Source organism: Lissotriton vulgaris, chromosome 4_1, assembly GCF_964263255.1.
Source record: "Lissotriton vulgaris chromosome 4_1, aLisVul1.2, whole genome shotgun sequence".
NCBI lineage: Eukaryota > Metazoa > Chordata > Amphibia > Caudata > Salamandridae > Lissotriton > Lissotriton vulgaris.
This window is the reverse complement of record NC_141691.1, coordinates 1,248,611,996-1,248,636,942: the sequence shown is the minus strand read 5'-3', so window position 1 is coordinate 1,248,636,942 and position 24,947 is coordinate 1,248,611,996. Positions and strand designations below refer to the sequence as shown.

Genomic DNA, 24,947 nt, shown 5'->3' with positions numbered 1-24,947 from the left:
AGTATTATCAATCCCTGAACCCTAAAACCTCACTACGACCACTAAAAACTACCAATCCTTGAACCCTAAAAAAACTTTAAAACCCTAGAAACTTTTTTTTTAAACTTAAAACATACACCTATTTATTAAATTCTATTTTTAAATATTAAAATGAATTCGTATTTACAACAAATAATCCTGTTTTTATTTTTCTTCATTAAGGCTTTATGACTTTACTACTAGCCTAGTGGAAGCAGCTGCTCACTTAGCTATAAGTAAGAGCAGAATTCTGATACTAGGAGACATGAATGTCCATCTCGAAGACCCACTAGCCAAAGAGGCAAATGACATCAGGCAAGAACTACAGTCCCTACAACTGGATCTAAAAAATAGTTCCCCGACCCATAAACATGGCCACCTTTTGGACCCTGTCTTTGGAAACTGGAACGGAGTGCGAGTACAGGCGCCCTCACTGGTACCTTGGTCAGACCATTTATTAATTCCCTTTTACATTCGTATACCAGAGCCTGAGACTAACAAGGATAATAATAACTGTTACCCGCGTAGAAAATGGAAAAACTTCACACAAGACACCTTTAACAAGCTACTAGAGTTAGGTGGTCAGCCAGGGGGTGCGGACTGCGAAAGCGCTAACAGTAAGTTAGAGGAGCGCATTTTAAACGCCTTAGACACTACTGCCCCGTTATGCAGTGCCAAGAGAGTTAACAGCAGGAAAAAAAAACGCCCCGTGGTTCACACCCGAGTTACAGGCAGAAAAATCTATTTGTAAAAAATTAGAACGGCGCTGGCGCGTGGACTTCTGTCCTCTTATTAAAACTAACTATAAAAAAGCACAAAGGGAATACCACACTAAACTACGAATTACTAAGGCCATGCACTACAAAGCCCGTATTGGGGAGCAGAAAATTCCTCTAAGGAGCTTTTTAAAATTTTCAAGGAGATTTCAGTGGTAGCTAATGATAACACTTCTCAAAACGACTCAGTTGAATCATGTAATAAAATAGCAAACTACTTCTCTGGTAAGATAAGAGATATCTATGCTACCTTCTCTGGAAACACGATATCTGGACGTGATTTTGTAGAAAGAGTAGGTGTAAGCTCTGTGGAGGTATGTCTACAGAGCTTCATGGTACCCTCTCCAGAGATTTTATATAGCATATGTAAAAGTATCAAATCAGGTTCCCCTCGGGACCCAGCTCCTCCTAGGGTGCTGGGAGAGAGCCTCATGGTACTGGAGCCGTACTTTAGGCATGTGCTCCAGGTCTCCTTTGCTTCCGCCAAACTCCCGGAGGATTGGAAAAAAGCAATTGTTCTCCCCATCAAAAAGAAACCGAATGTCAGCCACGAAACTCTTGAAAACCTGAGACCTATCTCCCTGTTACCATATTTAGCCAAGGTGGCGGAGAAAGTGGCTAACAGCCAGTTAATGTCTCATCTGGAAAAGAACAACCTCCTTCACGCCTCTCAGTCTGGCTTCCGGCCTGGCTACTCTACGGAGACTGCCCTCCTGAAAGCGACTGAGACCTTGCGTCAAGGGGCTGATGCTGGACATACCATGGCTTTGATCATGCTGGACCTCAGCGCTGCGTTTGACACTGTAGCACATTCCATCTTGCTACAGTGTCTAAACAAAGCTGGTGTCACTGAGTCTGCTCTGTGCTGGCTGAAAGCGTTTCTTATAGATCGTAGCTTTCAGGTCCAGCGGGGCTCTTTTTCATCAGACAGGATAGCCTTAGAACAAGGGGTGCCTCAGGGCTCTGCCCTGAGCCCCACTTTGTTCAACTTATACATGGCACCTCTAGCGGATGTGGTGCAATCGTACGGTGTAGAATTAGTCTCATACGCCGACGACACCCAACTGCTGATCTCCCTGTCCCAAGCCCCAACCATCGCAGCCGCTAACTTCAAGGCCTGCATGCAGGACCTAGCAGGATGGATGAACCTACACTGCCTGAAGCTTAACGGCTCAAAGACGGAGGTACTGGTAATTGGAGGGAAGGACTCGAGCTGGACGGTGGACTGGTGGCCAACTTGCCTTGGCCCGATGCCTACCCCCTGTAAAGAGGCAAAGAATCTGGGCATCTGGGTCGATCCCAAATTATCCTACGATGGCCACATTCATAGACTAGTGGGAAAATGCTTTGGGGTGCTAAAAACTCTCAATCGCACCCTGGATCTACTTCCCTTGGAGGCTAGACGAACCATGACCCAAGCGTTGGTAACCTCCCGTATAGATTATGGCAATGTGCTACTCCTAGGAACCACCGAAAAAAACTTGAGGCGTCTGCAGGTACTCCAAAATACAGCAGCACGCTTGGTTCTAAAACTCCCTAAAAGAGCAGCATCTAAACCCTCCCTGGCTGCTCTACATTGGCTCCCTATTAAGAAAAGGATCCTGTTTGAAGCACTTTTAATGTGCCACAGGATTTTATGGCACAGGGCTCCACAGTATCTTCAGGACCTTGTCCATACCTATGAGCCAAACAGAGCACTTCGCTCTAAGGAAACAGGCCTACTCAGAATCCCCCGTGTAAAAAAAGCTAAACTGGGAGGCCGCTCATTCAGAGTGCTAGCAGCCAATAAATGGAACCAACTCCGTGTTAGCCTTAGGCTTGTAGATACAGAAGCTAAGTTTAGAAAACTTTTAAAAACTCACCTATTTAATCTATAGATTAGAGCCTTCCTGTCACGGATCTTTCTCTTCTCCACAGCGCGGGGACACGCCGAGATGGCGTCACCAAGCGCTTTATAAACCTACTTTATTATTATTATTAATTATATACCACTTAATTTTAATTGCTTATACTATTATAAATTAAAGAAACAATTTGGTTATACCTATGTATATTCACGTACACATATGCTGTTAAGTTTAAGTCACTTAAAACAATAATAAAGTAACCTATCTGTGTAGTAAAAGATGAATCTTATCAGCGATGTAATGATTCCCGATGTACAGTGTGCAAAGTAAAGGTAACGCACAGGGGAAAAAACATACATTTTGGGAGAGGTTTTGAAAATACAATGCGGATTTGGTCCTACCTTGAAGAACGCACCGCTCTTTCAAAAATGTGCCAGAACTGCCCGAAACTGGACCGCTTTGTGATGTCAGTGAAAGATATAAGGGCAGCGGCAGCCACCAGGAACCGTTCTTGGTTGGGGACCCCAGCACATTGGAAAGTGATGTGTATGGGGATCGTGGGAGAATTGCATCACCAGATCTTAGCAAACATCACCCATTGGAGGGTGAGAATCGTAGAGGTTTGGCGACACACTACAAAAACCAGCATGCTCTACATTGTAGACCATCGAAGCGCCCACCAGAGGGCAATCATTGTGAAAATAAATTGAGAAGGTGTGTGTTTGTGCGGCCCCTAGATGTTTGCAGCTCCCCCTCTGAAGAACTGTAACACTTCGAATGTTATTTACTGGATTAAGTGTCCCTGTGACTTAGCATATGTAGGCCAGACCCAGCAAAAGGTCAAAGCCCGTATTCTACAACATGGCAGCAGAATAAGATGCAGAGTACAAGGTGCCCCTCTAGTTGATCATTGCACCTTAAAAGGCCACACCCCAGAAACCTTACAATGGTTGGTACTAGAGAAAATCAATCTGGGCCCTAGGGGTGGGGACATTGCTCGAATTCTAACTTTAAGAGAATCAAAATGGATGACAATCCTGGATACGATCAAAAATGGGTTAAATGAGTCAGAGAGCAGTCATGCCCAGTTAGCCAGCTTTGGTCGTTGAAGTGCCCCGATCTATATTGACATAACTGATATGTGTAGTTCACTATCAAGCTATGGTTCACGAAATGGGACCTTAGAAGATAGCAGCAACAAATCGCTTTTGACCCTCCTGCGTGAGAGGTCCTGAGCACAGGTTCACCATACTGTTAGTGTGTCTCAATATAGAAGATATCGAATGTGTGTACTATTTTATGTCTACAGATGATAACAGTTGCTGATCGTCCCCCTACGGGGAAGGGCACCTATATCTCAGTTTTTAGATCTTTCCACATGTATTCATTGAATGAGATCTTCACCCTCATGTCTGAGAGGTGCGTCGATTCATGAATGCTTATCGTTATCTCTACTGTTATTACATTGAATCTGCAGGCTATTACGTAACTCAGCTATCCTTCTCCTTTTAACAACTTGCCGGTGAGCCCTTGCAATACCCTATCCAAACAGATGCAGCGCCCCTCATCGCGGCGCAGCGCAGGTTTTGCAGTACCGTTCTGACTAACCCGGAAAAGACCTTGTAGCGTCTGGTTGCCCTGAGCAACGATCAGAAATCATTGTCCTCCCTCAGTTTTCATATACTGCCCAAACCCACACGCCCATTTGCCGACATTCAGCGAGCTTGACAAGGCTGCCACCCAGAGCTCCGTGTAATTCCAAGTAAAGGTAAGAACTGACTCTCCTACGGCGCCCCCGCACGCACCCGTGGCATCTATGTGTTTCTAACGGTAATCTCTTACCTTCCATAGATGCGGCGCGATTCATGCGACCCCCGGCGACGTACCGCCGCTTGACCAACAAATGCGAGGTTCAAGATATATGAACACTAGTTATCCCACACGGGCTATTTAGGTAAGCCCTAATCCACCAAAGATGTTTTATTCTTTTCAAATCGTGTTGGTTTACTAATACCCGTCCTCCTGTTCACAGAAACAGCCTTTGGACACACGTGACTAATTTGAACACAGCCACGCACATCTGGCCTTTAGTTGTGCGCCTTTCACGACTCCTACCCAATTCCGTAGAAACGAGGCATAAGGACCACAATAAATTGGATACAGTTACTCAAGACTGGCTGTTTAGGTAAGCCCGTACTCATACACGACGTCTTAATACAATTCTCTTGTTGTTTAAATCGTGGTTATGTTACTTATACTCGTCCCCCTGCTCACAGATACAGTCTCTTGGATACAGGCGACTGTTGTGGATACAGTCACGCACCCCTTTTATCTGGTTGTTTCTTAATCACAACCTCGACCTATGTGCGCAAAAACGAAGCTATCCATACCCAAAGAAATTGGATACAGCCAACCTACAATGGTTGTTTAGGTAAGCCCTAACCCCTATATTATGTCTTGATTGCAATTCAGGTTTATTTAACCTACCCTTGAATACAGCCTACTTGACACACAGGGTTGCTCTGTGATACAGTTGTGCCCTTGCTCTTTTAGAACATGTACGGGTTGTCCATTACAATTCTATTTAGAAGAGTAGGTCTACATTTAATCTATGTCTATATACCATACAGGTTTCTCTTTTGTAAATCTCCTTTAGACTTTTGTCAATTCAATATGTTTTTTTAAAAAAGCATCCCAATTTCAAAAAAAGCATCCCTTTAAAGGTCAACTTTCCATTGGCTTTTTACTAAATATTTATTGGACTACTTGGTTTCCCCTGGCCGAGTCAGGAACCATGTGTTTGTGTTTGTCAGCTTAGATACGACAAAGTGAGATACCAATTATAGGTAGTATGTAAACTGTTAGAAATTGTTCAATTTGTATCAATGCTTTGATTTATTTCTCTGTTTTGAATCGTGTAACACTGATAATAGGCATATGATTTGCATTTTTGCCTTTAAGCAGCCATGGTAACAGTAATAGTAATGGAGTTACTGCTCACTACGGTAACCTGACATTGATTGCTTGCCCCTTAATTTATACACTATTGTTTTTACATTTTTAGATACTGTAGTGCACCCCAGTTTGTTTTACCCTGTCCTGATGAAGACCCCGATGTAAGGCAACCATTACGCCTACCAATGTAGCGTGGGGTCGAAACGTCGACGGCTACTCCATTTCATGTTCAGTTGACACGTCCACATTAAGTTGAATACTTCTGTGTCAGCGGAAATTGTTTAAAATATTTGGGATATGTTATGATCCTTTGTTTCGGCTCAGGGACCTGAAGCCTTGAAACTGTACGTTATTTGGAATTGATTTCAAAATATATAAGTTGTCATCAACTTTATTCCCTCACTGTCCTTTTCCTTCACAGCATCACGCTATCCCACTCCCATTTCCTTTCCTGGGGCACTTTGATTTACCAAATCCTATGGTTTATTCATTGTGATTAATTGACAGTGTTTGTGTGTATATATTAATTTGTTCTTTCTACAATAAAATCAGCAAACTTAAAATTTCCACAGGGACCCCTCTTTTCATACACCATATAGCACCCAGGTCCCATGTGGATCACACTGGGTACAACCCCTCTTTTAGACAAACCCCCTCTGAAGAAGGCCAAGGAGGCTGAAATGCATAAGGGACATTGGAGCATTTTTTACTGCTGTAAATAAAACTCGATTTTTACCGCGATGTGTGCGTCTCACTCTTTACCTCGGGAGAGGTTTTGAAAAAAAAAAATATATATATATATACACACACACACACACACACACACATACACACATTTGAATTCTAAAAAATACTCTTATTTATTAAATGTAAATAGTACTTTTTTTAATTTCTTTTTCCAAAACCTTTATTGAAGAAAAAAAGGGTTGGGTACATAGTTTTCAAATCTGCCCCAGCAGAGGCATATCATGAGCAACTCCAGAATCTAATGACAAAATATCAGGTCTATCAAACACATATATCTGAACAATACCCCCTTCCCAACCCCCCCCCCCCCACTAGATGCAGTGAACAGTTCTGGACATAAACCTTGCTAATTCCCAAGCATCATGTAAGCACAGATTGCCATTCAATACCACCGGTACCTAATCAGAGCGAATCATTGTGGTCTAGGAGTAATGTGCGTGTCAGATCCACTGTAAAGAGCAAAACAAGGGGGAGTTACCATCTCATCGTCCCCCGATCTGTTTCCCCCCCCCTGCCAACTTAGTATCTCCTCGCTGGAAGTGTTCAGTCGTTCTCCCCAGATGTAGGAACCTCCACTATCGGTGCATCCCCCCCCCTCCTTGTTTCATCATCCTGGCTTGTACCATGAGTGAGTAAATGTGACACTAGGGGCCCCCAAATGTCCTTGGGGCGTGACTTTAATGGTAGCTGTTCCGCATAGCTATACAAGTTATCCTGCCAAGTGGACATGTGCGTGATCCAATCTTTGAATTTCGGTGCCCTGCCTCATCCCCATCGGCAGGCTACCTGCCGTTTAGCGATTAGGAGTCCCATTGCGAGATACCCCTTATGCACCGTCTGTACATGGCATGTTAACCCTAGGAGACCCACCAGAGGCTGCGGCTCAATCCTCACACCCAGCATCTCAGACATACCTTCAAAGACCTCAGCCCAGTATTCCTCCACCCTAGGGCACAGCCAAGCCAAGTGCATGAAATCCGCTCCTTCTCTGCCACATCTATTACACCTATCATGTTCCCTCAATTGAAAGTGGTGAAGCCGAACCGGCGTATGGTACAGTTGATGCAGGAACTTATAAGGGATTAACCGCAAGCGACTGCTGCCAGCAATCGCCTCCGTTTGCACCTAGCTTCGTTCCCACTGATCATCAGTCAGCGGTACCCCGAAGTCCTTGTCCCACTCCGTCCTCGCCCGTACAGGGGTTGTCGGTGGGACTTCCCTAACTTGCTTATATAGCAGCGAGATAAAGTGTGTGGGTGCTTCCGCTTGTAATAACGTGTGTAGTGGTGTAAATATGTCCGGTTCTCTAGGGAAATCTGGTGTAACTGTTTTAATATTCTGTCGTAATCTGGTATACAAAAACCTATCCATACTGGTAGGGGTATGATCCCCAAAGAATTGCTCCGGCGTATGGAATTGGCCGTCTAGATACAGTGCTCCCCAGGTAGTACACTGCAGCTTGCGCAGCAGCCTAACTTCCAGTCCCTCACACGTTACCCGCACAGTAGGGCTGTGTAATAGTGGCTGTCTGGGAAAGTACGTTAAAGCTGTCCCCATATGTTGTGCCATCCACCTCCATGCCGCCACAGTACAATCCACTGTGGTGGGGTCTCTGCCTCTTTCCACAACTTCTGTGAATAAATACCCTTCAGGGGGGGTAGGGGCCAGGACCCATCTTCCACCGCTAAGTGCGCCATGTATGGAGGCGGGTGCAGCCAATAGACTGCAAAGTGTGCCTGCGCACAAAAGTCGTATTGTTCAAAGTTGGGAACTTCAAATCCACCCTGTCGATACAGAAGCATGAGGGTCGTCAAGTTCAGCCGGGCTTGTTTCCGGCCCCAGATGAGTCGGGGTAATTGGGACCGGAGGGTGTGAAAGAAAAAACCTCCCGGGTGGAAAGGGATATTGATGAATAAATAAAGAAATCTGGGTAAAATTATCATCTTGATGAGGGATATACGTCCCACCATCGAGAGGGGCAGTTTCAACCACTGAGATATGTTGTCAGTTATTCTATCCATTGCCTTTCCATAATTTGTGCTCATAAGTTGGGCTTTGTTTCTGGAAACGTGTATACCCAGATACTTAAAATCGTCCACCTTCCACTGTAGTGGGAAGTCCAAAGGATATTGTGCCGTCTTGTCAGTCAACGGGAATATAGCTGATTTTGTCCAATTTATCTGGACCCCCAATATCGCTCCAAACCTTGTAATTTCCCGCAGCACAGGGTTCAGATTTTCCTGGGGTTTGTGGACATACAAAGTGATGTCGTCCGCGTAGAGAGATATTAGCAGTTGCCTGGCTGGATATATTAACGCCCTGTGCTTGTGGTGTTGTCTCAACTTTGCTGCCAGCGGTTCGATCGCCAGTGCGAAGAGGACAGGAGACAAAGGGCATCCCTGCCTCGTGCCCCTAGAAATGGGGAAGCTGTCAGACCTGGTCCCGTTAAGGAGGACTAAGGCACGCGGATTGGAGTACAACAGCTGGATCCAATTAAGGAAAGAGTACAGCATTCCCATACGTTCGAGCATGCCCAGCAGATAATCCCATTCAAGGGAGTCAAATGCTTTGGCAGCGTCAAGAAAGACCGCTACCGCAGCACTGTTGGGATCTATATCCTGTATGACAGATAACAGAGTTCTGAGGTTATGGGCCGTGGATCTGTTGGGGACAAATCCCGCCTGGTCCGGTAGGACAAGTTTTTCCATCAGTAGGTTAAGGCGCGTCACAAGGACTTTGGCTACAATTTTAGTATCACAGTTGAGTAGTGATAGCGGTCTATATGAATCGCAAGAGGTGGGGCATTTCCCTGGTTTCAGCAGCGTCATTATCTGTGCTTCCCGCATTGTGGTGGGCAACATCCCTTCCTCAAGGGCCTCATAATACACGGCCTTAAGGTTGGGAGCCAAGGTCGTAATGAAAGTCTTATTGAATTCCACAGGCAACCCATCGGTGCCCGGGGCTCTACCCGACTTCATGGCCATGATAGCATCAGTGATCTCGTCTAACTCCAGGGGGAGGTCTAGGAATTTTCGCTGAGTGTCTCCTAGCCATGCCAGGGCCGTATCGTCGAAATGTGTCGGCAAATCTAAAGGTGCCGCCCTCTGCGAGGAATAAAGTGTCTTATAAAAATTGACAAATACCCACATTTGTTCCGGTAAGCCCCTGTGCATTTGGCCCTCCTCATCTCGCACTTCCACTATATAATTAGCAAATCTAGGGGGTCTCACCGCTGCCTTCAAGGCTTTACCCGGACGATCGCCCTCACCATATACACATGCCCTCTGGGCCTTCCCACAAAACTGACACTCCCTCTCGGCAGTCTCCACATTCTTCGACATTTTTTCCCGGAGGGTAGCTCTGGTCGTTCCAGACTCCTCTCCCTCCTCTAGGCTCCTCTCAAGGGATTTAAGATCTCCCTCCAGTCTGTGCAATTGACCACGGAGGTCTTTCAGGACCCCCCCCCCCCCCCCCCCTTCGAGATACACCATCCCTGCATTGTGACCTTAACGGCCTCCCACACTGTAGTCAGACTGGAAACCAAGTGCAAATTACGTTCAAAAAATTCCCGTATCTCCTGTTCCAGTTCAGCCCTGAATACTTGATCTTGGAGACGCTGGGGATTCAGTCTCCAGTGCAAGTAAGGGGATTGGTCCATCGGCGGATGTAACTTAATCCGGACAGGCGAGTGTTCGGAGTACGTACGGGCCAAATGAGTAGCCCCTTCCACCCAGTGTGTCATACCCACAGTAACAAACACATAATCAAGCCTCGCCCAGGACCCGTGCACAGTTGAAAAATGTGTCCCCTCGCGCAATGTAGGGTGCTTGTAACGCCATGCATCTAAGAGCCTATTGGTGGAGGTAATGTCTTGTAGCGTTCTTTAGAGTTGGCATAATGCATACACTCAGGGCCAGATCCATCAGCCCCAGGATCCAGTACCGTGTTGAAATTCACCCCCCACACTACATAAGTGGGAGCTATCAGTTGGATTTTACCCCACACCTCCAGGAGCGTGTGTGGATCATCTGTGTTGGGGCCGTAGTAATTAGCAAACAGTATATCATGTGCATGTATCCTACCCCACAATAAACAATATCGACCATTAACATCTGCTTCCTCTCCCCTTCTTACAAAAGGTGTCCCTCTCCTAACCAATATGGCCACCCCTCTAGAGTAACTTGAGTAGGGGGCAAAGCAACGATGCACAGCCCATCGACCCGCAAATTGAGGACTGCCTGACGCGTTCAGGTGAGTTTCCTGCAGCAGAACTACAGCAATCTGATATCTATTCAAGTAACTCATCACTGAAACCTCGCACATTCCATGATAGTATATTAAGACTTCTCACATCCAATGCCTGATCACCCATTGTCCCAGCTTTTGTGTATATCCAGCATTTACCTGTCCAGTCCAATATTCAGTTCTGCATCAAGAAACTTCCCCCAACTCCCCCCGCAACCCTACCCCCACTTCGGCACCTCCAACCCGCCGAGTATGCTACCCTCCCTCCCCATAGCAAAAAGAAAAACAAAGACCCACTACAGTCCTCTTCTCAGTGGAGAGAAGTTTGGGGTTATGCCCACATAAGGGGAACACTAGCGGCACATGACGTGCCCTCTCACTTTCCCCATTTCACCCACCCGCGTCTCCACTCAACAGAGCAGGGCGCATCAGTGGGACGGAAGAGAGTGCCCGGGCGGAAGTCCAAAGTGAATATACTCAAATCAAAATAATGAAGGATACATCACCAGTTCGCCATGAGCTTTATGTCGCCATCTCAACCTGTCCAATCGCCATAGACAGCCCTTAGCCCAGAGTTCAGTCCTGGTTCGAGGTGGCCGACAGTGATTTTGAGCGCCTGCTGCAGTCCGTCTCCTGGGAAGCCGCTTTGCGATGCCTTCTCAAGTAGTCCTCAGCTTGCTGCGGTGTGGTGAAAAAGTGCTGCTTCCCCAGGTGCGTGATCCGAAGTTTTGCCAGGTAGAGCATCGCATATTGTATATTTTGCGCTAGCAGTTTCTTTTTCACAGCAATATATTTGCGCCTCGCCTCTTGAACCGCTTGAGTAAAATCCGGGTAAAACGATAAAGTTGTGCTCTCATAGCAGACTTGTTTCTTTTCCCGTGCCAGCCGTAGTACAGTGTCGCGATCCCGATAGTTTAGAAATCGGACGATGATAGGGCGCGGCGGCGCCCTCGGCGGAGGTCGTTTGGCTAACGATCGGTGAGCACGCTCCACCGTTAGGTGTGCGGAGAAAGCCTCTCTGCCAAACAGTTCAATCACCAAGTTTTCCATGAAGATCTCCATCCTGCCAGTGTTGGTGGTCTCCGCCAGGCCTATGACTCGCACGTTATTCCGTCGGGAGCGCGCTTCTATGTCCTCATTCTTTTCAGCAATCACTTTTAATAATTTGTCCATCTGAAGCACGTGCGCACGCGTCGATGCGGCGCCATCTTCCAAATCCGATACTCTGGATTCAACCTCTTTGATCCTGTGGTCCTGTTTCTCCAGTCTAGAAACCACTGAGTCCATTCTAGCATTCATGGTATCAATCTTGGCGTCTATGGACGTTAGACTCTGCTTCATACCCAGCAAGATTGCCTTCCATTCAACTTCTTGCTGCTTCGGTGGTGCTGTGTCTGATCCCTCCATGGAGCCGAAGCGCTTACCCCTACGGGAGTCAAAGGAGAGTTTAGCTTGCTTAGGCTCGCCGCGTCCCATGGCTGTCCCAGTGACCAGACTGTCGGGCAGTGACCACTCTGCCAGGGTCCACACATATATAATAACACTTGCGCAATCTCCGTCTCTAGGCTCCAAGGGGTCACCTTCCGCGTTATCAATGCCGACCTATGTCCTGCAACCCAGCCTCCGGTGACACAAAAGGGGAGTCCCGGCAAGTAATAAAAGGGCAGGCCACTCGATTCTTTCAAAGGCCGCAACAGTCACCACTCCCGCAGCGCAGCACTCTCTCACCGTTATAATGTGGGGTTGTCAAGCAGCAGGTGATTTCAGAGACCCCCCAGCCAGCGTCTCCCCAACCACCAGGGAGATCGCGGCCAGTCCCAGCTATTTCTTTTATGAGCGTCTGCAAGTGTGGGGCCAGGGCAACTCGGCCGAAGTTTCTCCCCGAGCAAGTGGGCACAAAATGGCGGCCTCCAGGCCATGCAGCACGTCGCATCACCACACCGCTGCTGGCTATCTGCGCGTATTTCAATTGGGATCCAGTGGCACAAACAGTGACCAAGCACAAAGTTCTTCACTCTACTATGCCGCAAATGGCCACTCCATCCACGCACACAAGTAGGCCTCCTTACGTTCAATCCCAGGACTTCAATCCCACTGCAACTGCCAGTTGTGGCAAAAGGAGGGGTATTCCAGCTTCTAGCGCAACCCTCGCTGTTTAATATGGCCGGTATAATTGCCCGCCAGGCTCCGTCCTCTAGAGGGGTTTGTGTGCTGCCAGCCACTAGCCGGCACCCTCCGTCGAGGCCTCTTGATCCCCGGGCTTACGTAGTAGTCCTCCGCCGCACCGGAGCTCCGTCGCTCCGAGCCCCCCTCACGCCAGTTTTTCGGACCGCAGATATCTTGGGCAGCCCACAGCGTAGGACGAACCAAATTTGTTCCCCGGGATCCTGGGAACGTCAGCTCAGGCGTCTGGTCACAACTTTAGGGCACTCAGGATAGTGATTAGGTAGAAGAATCTGCCCGGGCTGGCAGGAGCCTCGCTAGTGCGCGGCCATGTTAGTTGTGCGCCCTCTAGCGCCCCATGTAAATAGTACATTTAATAAATCATGTTTAATGTAATTTTAAACTACCCATTCCTGACTCTGAAGAATTCCTTAGTACCCCTGAGTACTATCAATCTCTGAACCCTAAAACCTCACTACCACCACTAAAAACTACCAATCCTTGAACCCTAAAAAAACCTAAAAACCCTGGAAGCCTTTTTTTTAAAAACTTAAAACATACACCTATTTATTAAATTCTATTTTAAAATATTAAAATGAATTCGTATTTACAACTAATAATCCTGTTTTTTATTTTTCTCCATTAATTATATACCACTTAATGTTAATTGCCTAAATTAATTTATGATTAATGCAATCATTACATTTAATTTTAATTTATTATACTATTATAAATTAAAGAAACAATTTGGTTATACCTATGTATATTCACGTACACATATGCTGTTAAGTTTAAGTCACTTAAAACAATAATAAAGTAGCCTATCTGTGTAGTAAAAGATGAATCTTACCTGCGATGTAATGATTCCCGATGTACAGTGTGCAAAGTAAAGGTAACGCACAGGGGAAAAAACATACATTTTGATACAAACCATTGAATGGCTGCTACTAACAAATGATTAGAAAGCAGCATATAATGAATTGTTCAAAGAAGGGTATTGTTTTCCTTAAACTAAATCCCTGCACAGTGACAACCAAATACATGGCAGAAAATTCACCCTCCTGGCAGGCGTTTTCACTCTTCGTGGTCAGAGAAATCAACCCGCAGCATGTTAAGGATATGCAAGACATCATAATCTAATATATTTTCCGTCTGGCAGCAGATTCATGCAATTATAATATTCGAAATCATTTCGAATATCAACAGCTTTATGTAAGCTGCTCAAAAGTGGAATGGTTCTCGGTTCAGCATGCCCACAAAATCCGCACATGCTGGATAGACAACAGTGCAAACTACTTGATAACGGGAATAATAAGGCAAGGCATAGTTAGATGGGTAGTTACTAAAGTTTTCTTTATTAACTAGGTATGTGTATGATGTATAGGGTCTTTTTATGCCAATCTTGGGTTCGCAGCTCACGAGCAGTAGATGGCAGCACAGTCTCACAAATGAGAATGAAGCAGATAAATCCTAAAGTGAATTAGCAATCGAGCTGCAAAACTCTACATTTGTATAAATACAACAACATTTACCTTATAACCGAAAATGATTTGAAAAAAGAGCTGGGCTGTAAGCAACTTTCTATTTGTTATAATTACCCGGGTTTTAATGGGAAGGAACATTTGTTTCTACAAAAAACACGCTGAAGCATAATGGGAGTTTTGGTGTTGACTGAAAATTATGTTTGAATGAACATAGTAGTGGCAAAGGGGGCAGAAAGAGGGCGGACTCACAGAGACCAAAGCACCATTATGCACTCATATGGAACACATACCCCGCACAGTGATATCACAAATCTCACCAATCCATGCAGGAAGAGGAACCAGAACCTGATAAAAATGCATGTCCAAATTCCAGGAAATACAGGAAACAGTAAAGGTAAGTTTTCTTCTTTATTCGTAGCAACTTCGTAATACAGGATCATGCACGAACACAGGTAACAGTTGAATCCACTAACGGCATAACAAATCTCTCTAAATCCCCGCATGTACTATTTAAAGAACAACCACCAGCGAGCCCCAAACAACAAGTACTCTCAAGGGAAGCAGAGACGCACCGGAAAAGTGCATGTCTCTACTTACCAGCTTCATATGTAAACATCAGTTACCACACACTCGCAACCGCACGAGGAATGCACCTCGCGCACTCGGGTGTATGCAACACACCTTCCCCCCTAAAAATGATTATGTTTTTTAACTAAGAACATAATCAGCAAACTTAGCAGGAGGACGTCTTATTCTATCAGTTTTCTGCCTTGTGATGTCATCAACATGAATACGTCCCATATTCACACTTTGATGAGGATTAGTTACATCTAAAAATACATTGCTCTCAGAAATGTCACAACTTGCAGTAATACCTTTAAACAAGGACACTCAGTTGAGGTACCATATACTGCACCCTCAACACGAACAGCATTCCTAAAAGTTTGTATGACACGGATGGGGTCCGATCAAACACTTTTCCCCTTTTCATCAGCTTTGGATTTTGAAATGTGCACAACATCACCAATGTTTACTTTTTGCTTGCTAGCAGAACCCCTTTTGCAACTCATGTCTTGCTTCATTTGAGATTTATAATCCTCCCTTTTGCGTCTAATTTCCTTGAAATCCAATTCAACATCATCAACATTAGTACAATGCTTGTTTTTTAACCACCATGGCACTAAATTGGACCTGGTTTACGCCCCCTAAGCAGTTCAAAGTGACTAACTTAAGTGATAGCAGTAGGAGCTGTTCTATAAGCTAGTAGCATAGACTAACATAATTTCCCACTTAATACCACTCTTGAAAACTCAATTGGACAGTTTCCTTGACAACTCTGTTAAAGTGTTCCACTTGACCATTGGCATCAGGATGGAACACAGCAATTCTCCTATGTGACACACCACACTTACAAAAGATAATCTTCAAAGAATCTGCTGACAAATTGTGGTCCATTGTCGGTAACCAGCTCTTGAGGGATTTCCTCCCTGCAAAATATACTGTCTAAAAACTCAACTACAACCTCAGAAGTTATAAACTTCACCATCTTGACCTCAGGCCACTTAAAATAATAGTGAATGAGAACCAAACCATATCACTCTTGTTTAGGCAAAACAGCAAATGGTCCAATAATATCAAGACCTAATTTCCGCCGTGGACCACTAGGAAACTGAACAGATAACGGCTCAGCACAAGTAGCTTTTGCAGATTTATCACTCATTGCACACTGTTGGCACAACCGTATTGGTTTTATACTAAAAGTATTTTTGTAACTGTATATTGTAAGATTTTAAATAATCAAACAACCGTACTTGCTTTCCAACACAAGCATCAATTCCTGGCCACCAAAAATATTCTTTGACTCTTCTTCTGGTACTAGAAATTCCTAAATGTCCTTCATGTGCTAGACCAATAATATAATTCCTTAGGCTAAAGGGAGGAATAAACGTATCCTCCCTGACAACTATGTCATTTTCAACCGTTAACTCCTCACGCACTTTGAAATAACAAATAATGTTTAATTTTCCTTCTTCTGGCCATCCTTTAAAATATACTCTGCAACAGTTTTGAGTTCAATATCTTTCTCCATTTCAACCAACCATTTTTCCTCTTGGACGATAGGACAAGAATTTCCAAACAAACTGGTATCCTTGTATGTAAATGCTACTTCATATTCTACTTTGTCATCACTCTCAGAAGAAACAGTAGCTAACGGCAACCTTGACATGCAATCAGCATGCACATTATTTCGCCCATTCACATACTCCAATTGATAACAAAAATTTTGCAATCTGGAAGCTAATCTTGCCAACCTAGCGGACATTGTACGACCTCTATCTGGTGCCAACAGGTATACTAAAGGTTTGTGGTCTGTTTTTATAATAAACTTAGTTCCCCATAATAAAGTCCTGAAATGTTCAGCACCCCAAACACAGGCTACAATCTCTTTTTCAATTACAGAATAGTTTTTCTCAGCATCACACAACGCTCTAGATCCATAGGCAACTATCCATTCCCGCCATTTTCTCTTTGGATAAGTACAACAACCAAACCACTATTGCTGGCAATAACCATTACAATGCTTTGTTTACCTTGTTTACCAATCACGAAAGATTTTAACCCGTTGACCACGGTACGAATTCCGCAGCGGTGCTGGGCCTTTTAATCAGTGGGCGGGGTTCGGACGGCCTCCGGCCGTTCTCCGCACACGCCCACGTCACGTGGGACGGCTGGGTGCCATCCAGAGCACCGAAAAGGTTAAACAAGGAGCATAACAGAGAAAAAGCAGTACTCATCTCCTGGGTGCACTTGAAAACAGCATTTTTCTCAAACAAACCCCTGAAAGGGTCCACCTTAGATGCATAGAGATAAATGTTGCATAAAATTCGGTTAAACCAAGAACAAATGGGGATAAAATTAGATCCTAACGCTGATCCTTAAGTATTTACTATAGGAAATTCCATTCCTAGTAACTGTGATTCCTCTAAAGTCAAGTTACCACACACTCGCAACCGCACGAGGAATGCACCTCGCGCGCTCGGGTGTATGTAACGGAACCAATAGAAAAGGTGTAGCAATACTGCATTCTTATTTTAAAGCTTCTGAGAGAAGCAACAAAGATGTAACGGCTACGGCAAGCATAAAGGCGTCCAACAGGAGTCTTGCCGGAAAAGGCGGCAACAATGGAATAGGAACTGTTGAATTAAAAAGCCTTTTCTGAGAAGCATGCTGAAGTAAATGAGCACTTAGATGTGTATACAAGTATGAGACTAGCGTGGTAAAAATCTGAGGGTACATATGGGTTTTTTGTAACTTAAGTAAAAAATTATTCTTAAAAGGGCTAACAATAGTTAAGGAGAGATCCAAAATAATAGTATGACGAAAATGTGGACTCCGAAATCGTGATGGTACACCCAAATTTCAACTTATTTCAGTTTAAAAAAAGAGGTCGGGTATAATGTAGTGTCACCGGGACTCACTCAACCTCCTCTAACCCGGATAGGCACCAAATACATCCTCTGGCCAGACGCAATAACGGTCTTACTGCCGCACTACATGACTCTGAGAGTGGGTACGTTCTGTGAGCTGGGGTAGCAGTGTGGGTCTTATCAGCAGGACCCACTATCATCCCGAGGGTACCCCACAACACTAGCGATGAGGGTGACCCCCCACGCCATTATGGCGGTCGCCCTGGTCCCCGGGACCTCCAATGGAAGGGGAGGGGCCACATAAGCAAATGACGCGGACCCTATCCCAGATCGGCAGCCAATAGGCGCCCACGTTGGGCTAGGGTGAACCGGAAGCAATTTAGTGCTTCCGGTTTCAATGTCACTTCCGCCCCAACCAGGCGAATCCTAGGGGCTCAACCCTTAAAAGGGGGAGCCCACGTGAAGAGCAGCCTCTTTGCTCCCACTGCCTCTCTCTTTCACACGTCCACAGGTGACTCCAGGCCCGCTAATCAGATTTGTTTTTTATTTCCCCTGCAGGCGCGGTGCGGCGGAATTGCCTCGGGCAGCGACAGGGGACGTCGTCTGAAGACGAGCGTGGCGGGAGCCGGACCGGATTGTGTGCACCCAACCCCTTTTTTCTTTGTTCCCTTTATGCAGGTTGTCTGGCGGAGTGCATCCTGCGGGGACTAGAGGAGCTCGTCGGGCCAGGGGAGCAGCGCGACACGCGACGCGGTTTCTTAGGCTGGAGCCGAACCTGTGTGCTCCCAATTTCCTTGTGCTTTGTTTCCCTGCTGGTTGTCAGGCGGAGGGCATCGCATCAAGGTCTCTGTAGCTTAACGAGCAAGAGGACACCCGGACAGAGAACGCGTCGTGAATCTACCGACGGGTAGTTTCCAGGTTTTTAGGCTGTTTCTGAGGTGCGGCAGGGATTTTGGCTGGGCAGATTGTCTTTGCAGAGTGAACAGACTTACCAGTAGGAGACTCTTAGGACTCAAAGCGAGGGTCTGTTTGCTAGCAGAGGTGTTTTAAACACAGACTGCAGAGGGTCCCACTGCACAGCATGTCAATAGTTTGCAGCGACTTAGGAGGGGCTGCCTCCTCTAACCAGGCATCCCAATTTAATTTACGGCACTGTCTCCACCCCCCCCCCCTTTCCTGGCTGGGTTTACCTGGTTTTTGGAGCATCAGCAGGGTGCCAATAAATAGCGAGTAGGTAGCCTAGGGGATTAGGCACCGCTATTACTCAGGTGTTTTAATTGGGTGTATACGGGGGGAGTTCTTTGCTGTGACAGTGTGTACGCCGCATTTATAGTTTCTTGGCATTAGCCGGGAAGGAGGGGCAAGGCGGCGCTGCGAGACGTACTTTTCCTTCTTCTCCTTACAGCAACAACACACGGCTTGGGAGGACGTCACTCTTCGTCCCCGCGCAAAGTGTTGGCGATCACTGGAGGAACTGCAGGCGGACTCGGTTAACCAGCAGTCAATCGCTTCTGGGAGCCATACCCTGTTTGAGCGGGCGGCTCACCTGAGCCTACTGGGCTAGCCAGAGGGTCTTGGCTCTGGTTGCGTGACTGCAGAGGTTGGCTGAGGCACGCTACAACGTGAAGGTAATTGGGGATACGGTCTCCTGAAGGAGAGCTCACGCGTGGTCAGGTCGCGCACGGTTAGGCACTTTAACAACGTCAGTCCACGCCATGGCCCCTAAGGCACGGCGACCCAGCAAGCGTTCACACACTGAGGTGATGCTGGAGACCTTAATGCAGCAAATGCAGGCCATGGAGCTGACCCTTAACAGACTACAGGACAAGGTGGAGGGTCCAGAAACAACAGAAGGGAGGCACAGAAGACCTATTGTTCCTCAAAGGAACTATTCCCCCCACCACCGAAGCAGAGCAGGCGTAAGCCCAGTAGTAAGGGGAGCGGGGGGAACGCAAGCACACCACTGCCCCCGGGTAAAATAATTCCCGCAAACACAGGTGAGGGCCCCACGAGACCGGGAGCGCCACCACAAGGGGAGGAGCCCTTCCTGGTGGCCAGGTGGCTGATGGGGCAACACCAACCACCCCCACGCAGCCAGACATTGCAGCTAGCCTGGCAGCAGTATTGCCATGGCTGGAGACCCTAGGGAATTGGTCACATGCTGCTGGGGCTTCATCAGGAGGGGGCGATGCAATAGACAGGGCGAAGAAATTGTTGGCAGAGCTAGGGCCCGGAAAGCCGAAGGAGGTGCCGGCACTACCGTCTGGGAATGCGACGCAGGCGCCCACGATACCTATCGCTAACAGCGTCTTTCAGGGGGCAGCACTTCCGGACGCAGTGCCAGCCACCGGGGGCGAGAGCATTCCAGGTTCAAGCAGCAGCGCGAAGGAGCTGGAGGCGCACAAGAAAGCTGACGCGACAGCACTGGCAGGTACAAATCAGCATTTGACGCCACTCAGTGTGGGTGAAATGCGCTCGGGGAGGGAGCAATTAGAGCAGCATCTGTCTAAGGAGATGAAGGAAAAAATATGGAAAGGGGAATACGTTAATATGTTTTTTCTCCTGATTGATGAGGCTGAAAGGGAAGAGGTTAGGAAGAATAAGGAGTGGACACATCTCAGGAATGGTCCAACATCTTATTAAAATACAGGGTGGAGGAGAGCCTGGCGAATTGGATTCAGGGGTTCTGCACATACATATCCGTCATGCTCGAACGTTTCCCAGAGGTAGGGCCACAAATGGCAATTCATCAAAATAGGATTACTCTTGCTCACGCAGCCAAGGGTGGCGATGGGTGGAAGGACTGTGATAAAGATTTTAGGAGGGCAAAGGCTCAAGACTCATCTTTGAGGTGGGATCAGACAGACATGTTCCTCCACCTGAAACACATGGTGGTGGTTACGGCAGAGGGCATGAGGGGACTGGTCACAGACACTGTGCGGTTTCAGCCCTTTAAGCCAAGCCCCGCTGGGAACGCCGGGGGGTGGTACACCCAGGACAGGGACCGGCGGAAAGAAAGGGTTTGCTTCAACTATAACAAATGGTCCTGTTCCAGGGCCCCGGCACGTGTAAATTTAAACACTCCTGTGGGTATTGCGGCAATGCCTCCCACCCCGAATCCAAGTGCAAAAAAAAAGCAAGGGACAAAGGGGGTAGGAGACAGGATCAGTGAGGGACGGTTAGGTACGGCTAGATCTCCTGTGAACGTCGGCGCAATGATACCTTGGCTGGAACGGTACAATTGTGCTGAATCAGCAAGGGTCATCAGGGAAGGTTTTGTGGAAGGTTTCAGGACACCAGCACAAGGGCTCAGCGGGGTCAAACACTGTAGGAACCAGGTGTCTGTTAGATCCAATATGGTAATAGCAAGGGCAAAAATTCAGAAGGAATTGAAACTAGGAAGGGTGGCAGGACCATTTGAGGATTTCCCGATGCCGAATTTTGTGTGCTCACCTCTAGGAGTGGTACCAAAAAAGGCGCCGGGGGAATTCAGATTGATCCACAACCTGTCCTCACCTAGGGGCAGTTCAGTGAATGACGCCATCGCAGACACTCTGTGAAGCGTGAAGTACACTTCTTTTGATCAGGCTGTGGGCATGCTGAGAATGTTAGGGCATGGGGCAATGCTCACAAAGTCGGACATTGAATCAGCTTTCAGTTTGCTGCCAGTTCACCCAGACGATTGTCACCTCCTAGGTTTCCAGTTTGAGGGCAAGTACTACGTTGACTTGTGTATGCCTATGGGCTGCTCTGTGTCATGTGCCTATTTTGAAAAATTCAGTTCCTTCCTACAATGGGCTTTCAGGAAGAAGTCTGGGCATCAGTGGGTCCTCCATTATTTGGAAGACTTCCTCTTTTTAGGGGCACCAGGCTCGAAGGAATGCAGCACTACAGGAATTTTGCACCCTCATGCAGGAATTTGGGGTACCGTTGGCTCCTGACAAGACAGTGGGTCCAGCTACCACCATTGAATTTCTAGGAATTGAATTAGATTCCATCCAAGGGGTGTCCAGACTACCAAGTGACAAGGTCAGGGAATTTGGGCTCGCCCTGGAAATCTGCCTTAACAGAGAAAAAGTTACACTACACCAGTTACAGCAAGTGGTGGGCCAGTTGAACTTTGCGTTACACATCATTCCAATGGCGTGCCCCTTTTCCCGCACTATTGCTCACGCCATGTCCGGCCTCAAGGAGAAGCATCACCACACCAGATTGTCCAGGGAGGTCAGGCAGGATATGCAGATATGGAAGGCTTTCCTGCGGGACTTTAATGGCAAAGTAGTTTGGCCCAGCCCGCCCGTGTCTAACTCTGAACTGGGTTTGATGACCGACGCTGCAGGCAGCGAAGCTTTCGGGGATATCCTGGGGAACAACTGGGTGGCGGAGCACTGGCCAGAGTGGTGGAAAAGTTCAGGTCTCACCAGTAACATAAGCTTTCTCGAGCTCTTCCTAATTCTAGTAGCCTTGGTCGTCTGGGCAGAGGCATTGAGGGATCGATCTGTCATATTTTGGTCTGATAACATGGCAGTGGTAGAATGGATAAATAACCAGTCAGCCAAATGTGGGATGTTGCTGCGCTTACTAATGGAGATAGTGTTGCAGTGCATGAAGTTGAATGTACTGTTCAGAGCTTAACATGTTCCAGGGGTGCTGAATCACGCAGCTGACGCACTGTCTCGTTTCAAAATGCAGGCATTCAGGGCACACATCCCAGATGCAGCGGTCTACCCGACACCTTACCCAGAACAGCTCTGGCAACTTGGGGCCCCAGAGTATCGCACCTCGTGGTTGCAAGCCAAGCGCCTAGAACAAGGAGTGCTTACAAAGGGGCGTTTGGTTCTTTTTGTCTTTTTCTGGGGAAACAGTGGGTTGCCAGCTGGCTTGACCATGAGTCTGTAGTTGCGTACCTTGCCTTCATGTGGGCACAGGGCGCACAGTGGCAGCAGCGAGGAGACATGTCACAGCAGTATCTTGTTTTGCCAAGTTACATGGGAAAGGCGACCCCACTAAGCATTTTGTTATACGTCAGGTTCTGAAGTGGTGGCAACATTTTCAAGGGACCCAGCCGGATTTTAGGAGTCCCGTTGGCTTAGAAACCCTAGGGAGGCTAGTGTTGGCCCTACCTCAGGTCTGTACTTCACATGGTGAGGCAGTCCTTTTCCAGGCGGCGTTCTGCTTAGCGTTTTACGGTACTTTCAGGGTGGGGGAGTTAGTCGTGAGGAATAAACAGGATTGGCTGGGGGTACTCCAAGCAGGACATGTGAAGCTAGGGGTGGGCTCAGTGATGATCTCCATAGCCAAATCAAAAACCGACCAGGAGGGCAGGGGGGACTGCATAGTCTTGCACAGGGCAGGGAATACCGCATGTTGCCCGGTCACCAGGTTAGAGCCCTTCATGGCCCAAAGGGTGCAAAGTGTAGGGGGACCATTCTTCACACATGAGGACGGGACGCCCCTCACAGTATTTCAGTTCAAAAGAGTTCTGCTCAAGGCACTAGAGGTGGTGCGGTTAGACTCCAATGATTTCAGAACTCATTCCTTCAGAATAGGTGCAGCCACTGAAGCAGTGGCAAGGGGTCTGGGGGGGACGTGTTAAAAAGATCGGCAGGTGGACTTCCGACTGCTATAAAAGGTATGTGCGGCTGCACATGCTCTAGAATCAGGGTCTTAATGAGCATTCAGGCCCAATAGAGATCCCTTATTCTTGTGACTCAGGAGTGAGGGAAGCGTGTTGTAATGAAATGTAGTCATAACTGACTTTGTTGTAGTCATTGCATGACTTGCCGGCGTGGAGATGCACTGACCCTTCCTTTCTTTCTACTTACTTGCAGCTTCTTCACCCTGTGACTCAGGGGAGAGGCGTGCGTCCATTCAAGAAGTGGCTGTTAACAGCGAAGAAAACAGCACAGTGACGCAGGTTTACTCTAAGTGCCAGAAGAATCAAGAAATTTGTGTGGTAGGACACTCATATGTTTGCCGTTTGAAGACTTTCTTTGCAGGATCCGTCAAAGATAGGGTGACGAGCTTAGGAGCCAGAATGTCATTTTTTGGTCAAGGTGGTTTGTGCGTGGGGCATTTCAGGGAGCTGGTGAACCATTCTTTGTGCACAAGCTCGGGACTACCAGCAATCTGGATCCTGCACTTAAGGGGCAACGATCTGGCCAGATTAGGTAGGAGAGTTTTAGTTGAGGAATTGCTTACAGAAGTAGGGTGGCTAGCAAAACAGTGTCCTCAGTCCCTAATAGCTTGGTCTCTCATGGTACCCAGGTTCCAGTGGTGGTGGGGGGGGGGGAGAATCAGTCAGGGCATTGAATCACGCGGTAAAGCTGCTCAACAATAAATTTGATAAGTTGTTTAGGACTCCTAGATTAATGACCATAACACACAGGTACACCAGGGGTGATCAGTTTTTTCTGCAGGACGAGGTCCACCTCTCACATAAAGGGAACCATGCCTTTATGGAGGACATCATATCTTGGTTGGAGGGTTTGAAGCATAGTACAGGACCTTTCTAGTGAGGGAGGGGGGCCAGATAGTTGGTCAACTATGCTGGCCTGTGGCGGTAAGGCCAACAGTGGTAAGCCTAGTCCGCGGTCTTAGCGGTCAGCATCATGTAACTCCGCGGGTAGTGACAGCTGGTAAGAAGGCTGTCAGGGTGTGGGGGCCGGGGGAGTAACCTTCCCAGTGAGCCTGGGGCCACCCCTGCACGCGCATGCGCAGCAAGTCTGCAGCCCCCTAATGGAGTCAAGGCCAGGGCGTAGGGGGGGCCCGGGGGAAACATCTCCGTCCGATAAGCTGTACCCCTTGCGCAACCTTACTCCGGGAGTTGTAGTTGTAGTACCCTGGGACTGAAAAGGTGGGGGGGGAGAGGCTGCCAGATGTTGACTTTGCCGTAGGCTCTAGAAGGGACACGCAGAAAGTAATATCATGCATTGTTAGATTTACGGTAGGAGTGCCTTCTGTATTAGATTGTGTTAAGGATAGCTCTTGCAACAACATGTGTCTACCAATGTATCTGTACTTTTTGCGTAATTGTTTCTGTAAATGAAAAGTTTTGAATATTTTATTTGTTAATAAATACGGCCGGGTGGGGTCACTCCCCCCTAATCCAAAAACTTGAAACACCTTGGTGTGGTTGTCCAATCCTGTGCGCCTGGGGGAGGAGGGCGGTGCCATCCTAGAACCAGGGGTAAAGGGTAGAGTTGAGAGGGGACCTAGGTAAGTACCAGACCATATGCTCTGTGGCCAGCCTGACTGCTGCTTCCCAGCTGCGAATTCCAAGCC

General features: G+C 47.2%; 1 protein-coding gene across 1 annotated transcript in view; it reads right to left on the bottom strand.

Moving 5' to 3' along the window:
• RTTN (rotatin) overlaps window positions 1-24,947 on the bottom strand; it is a 1,129,552-nt gene that overhangs the window by 921,696 nt on the left and 182,909 nt on the right. The window lies entirely within an intron of this gene.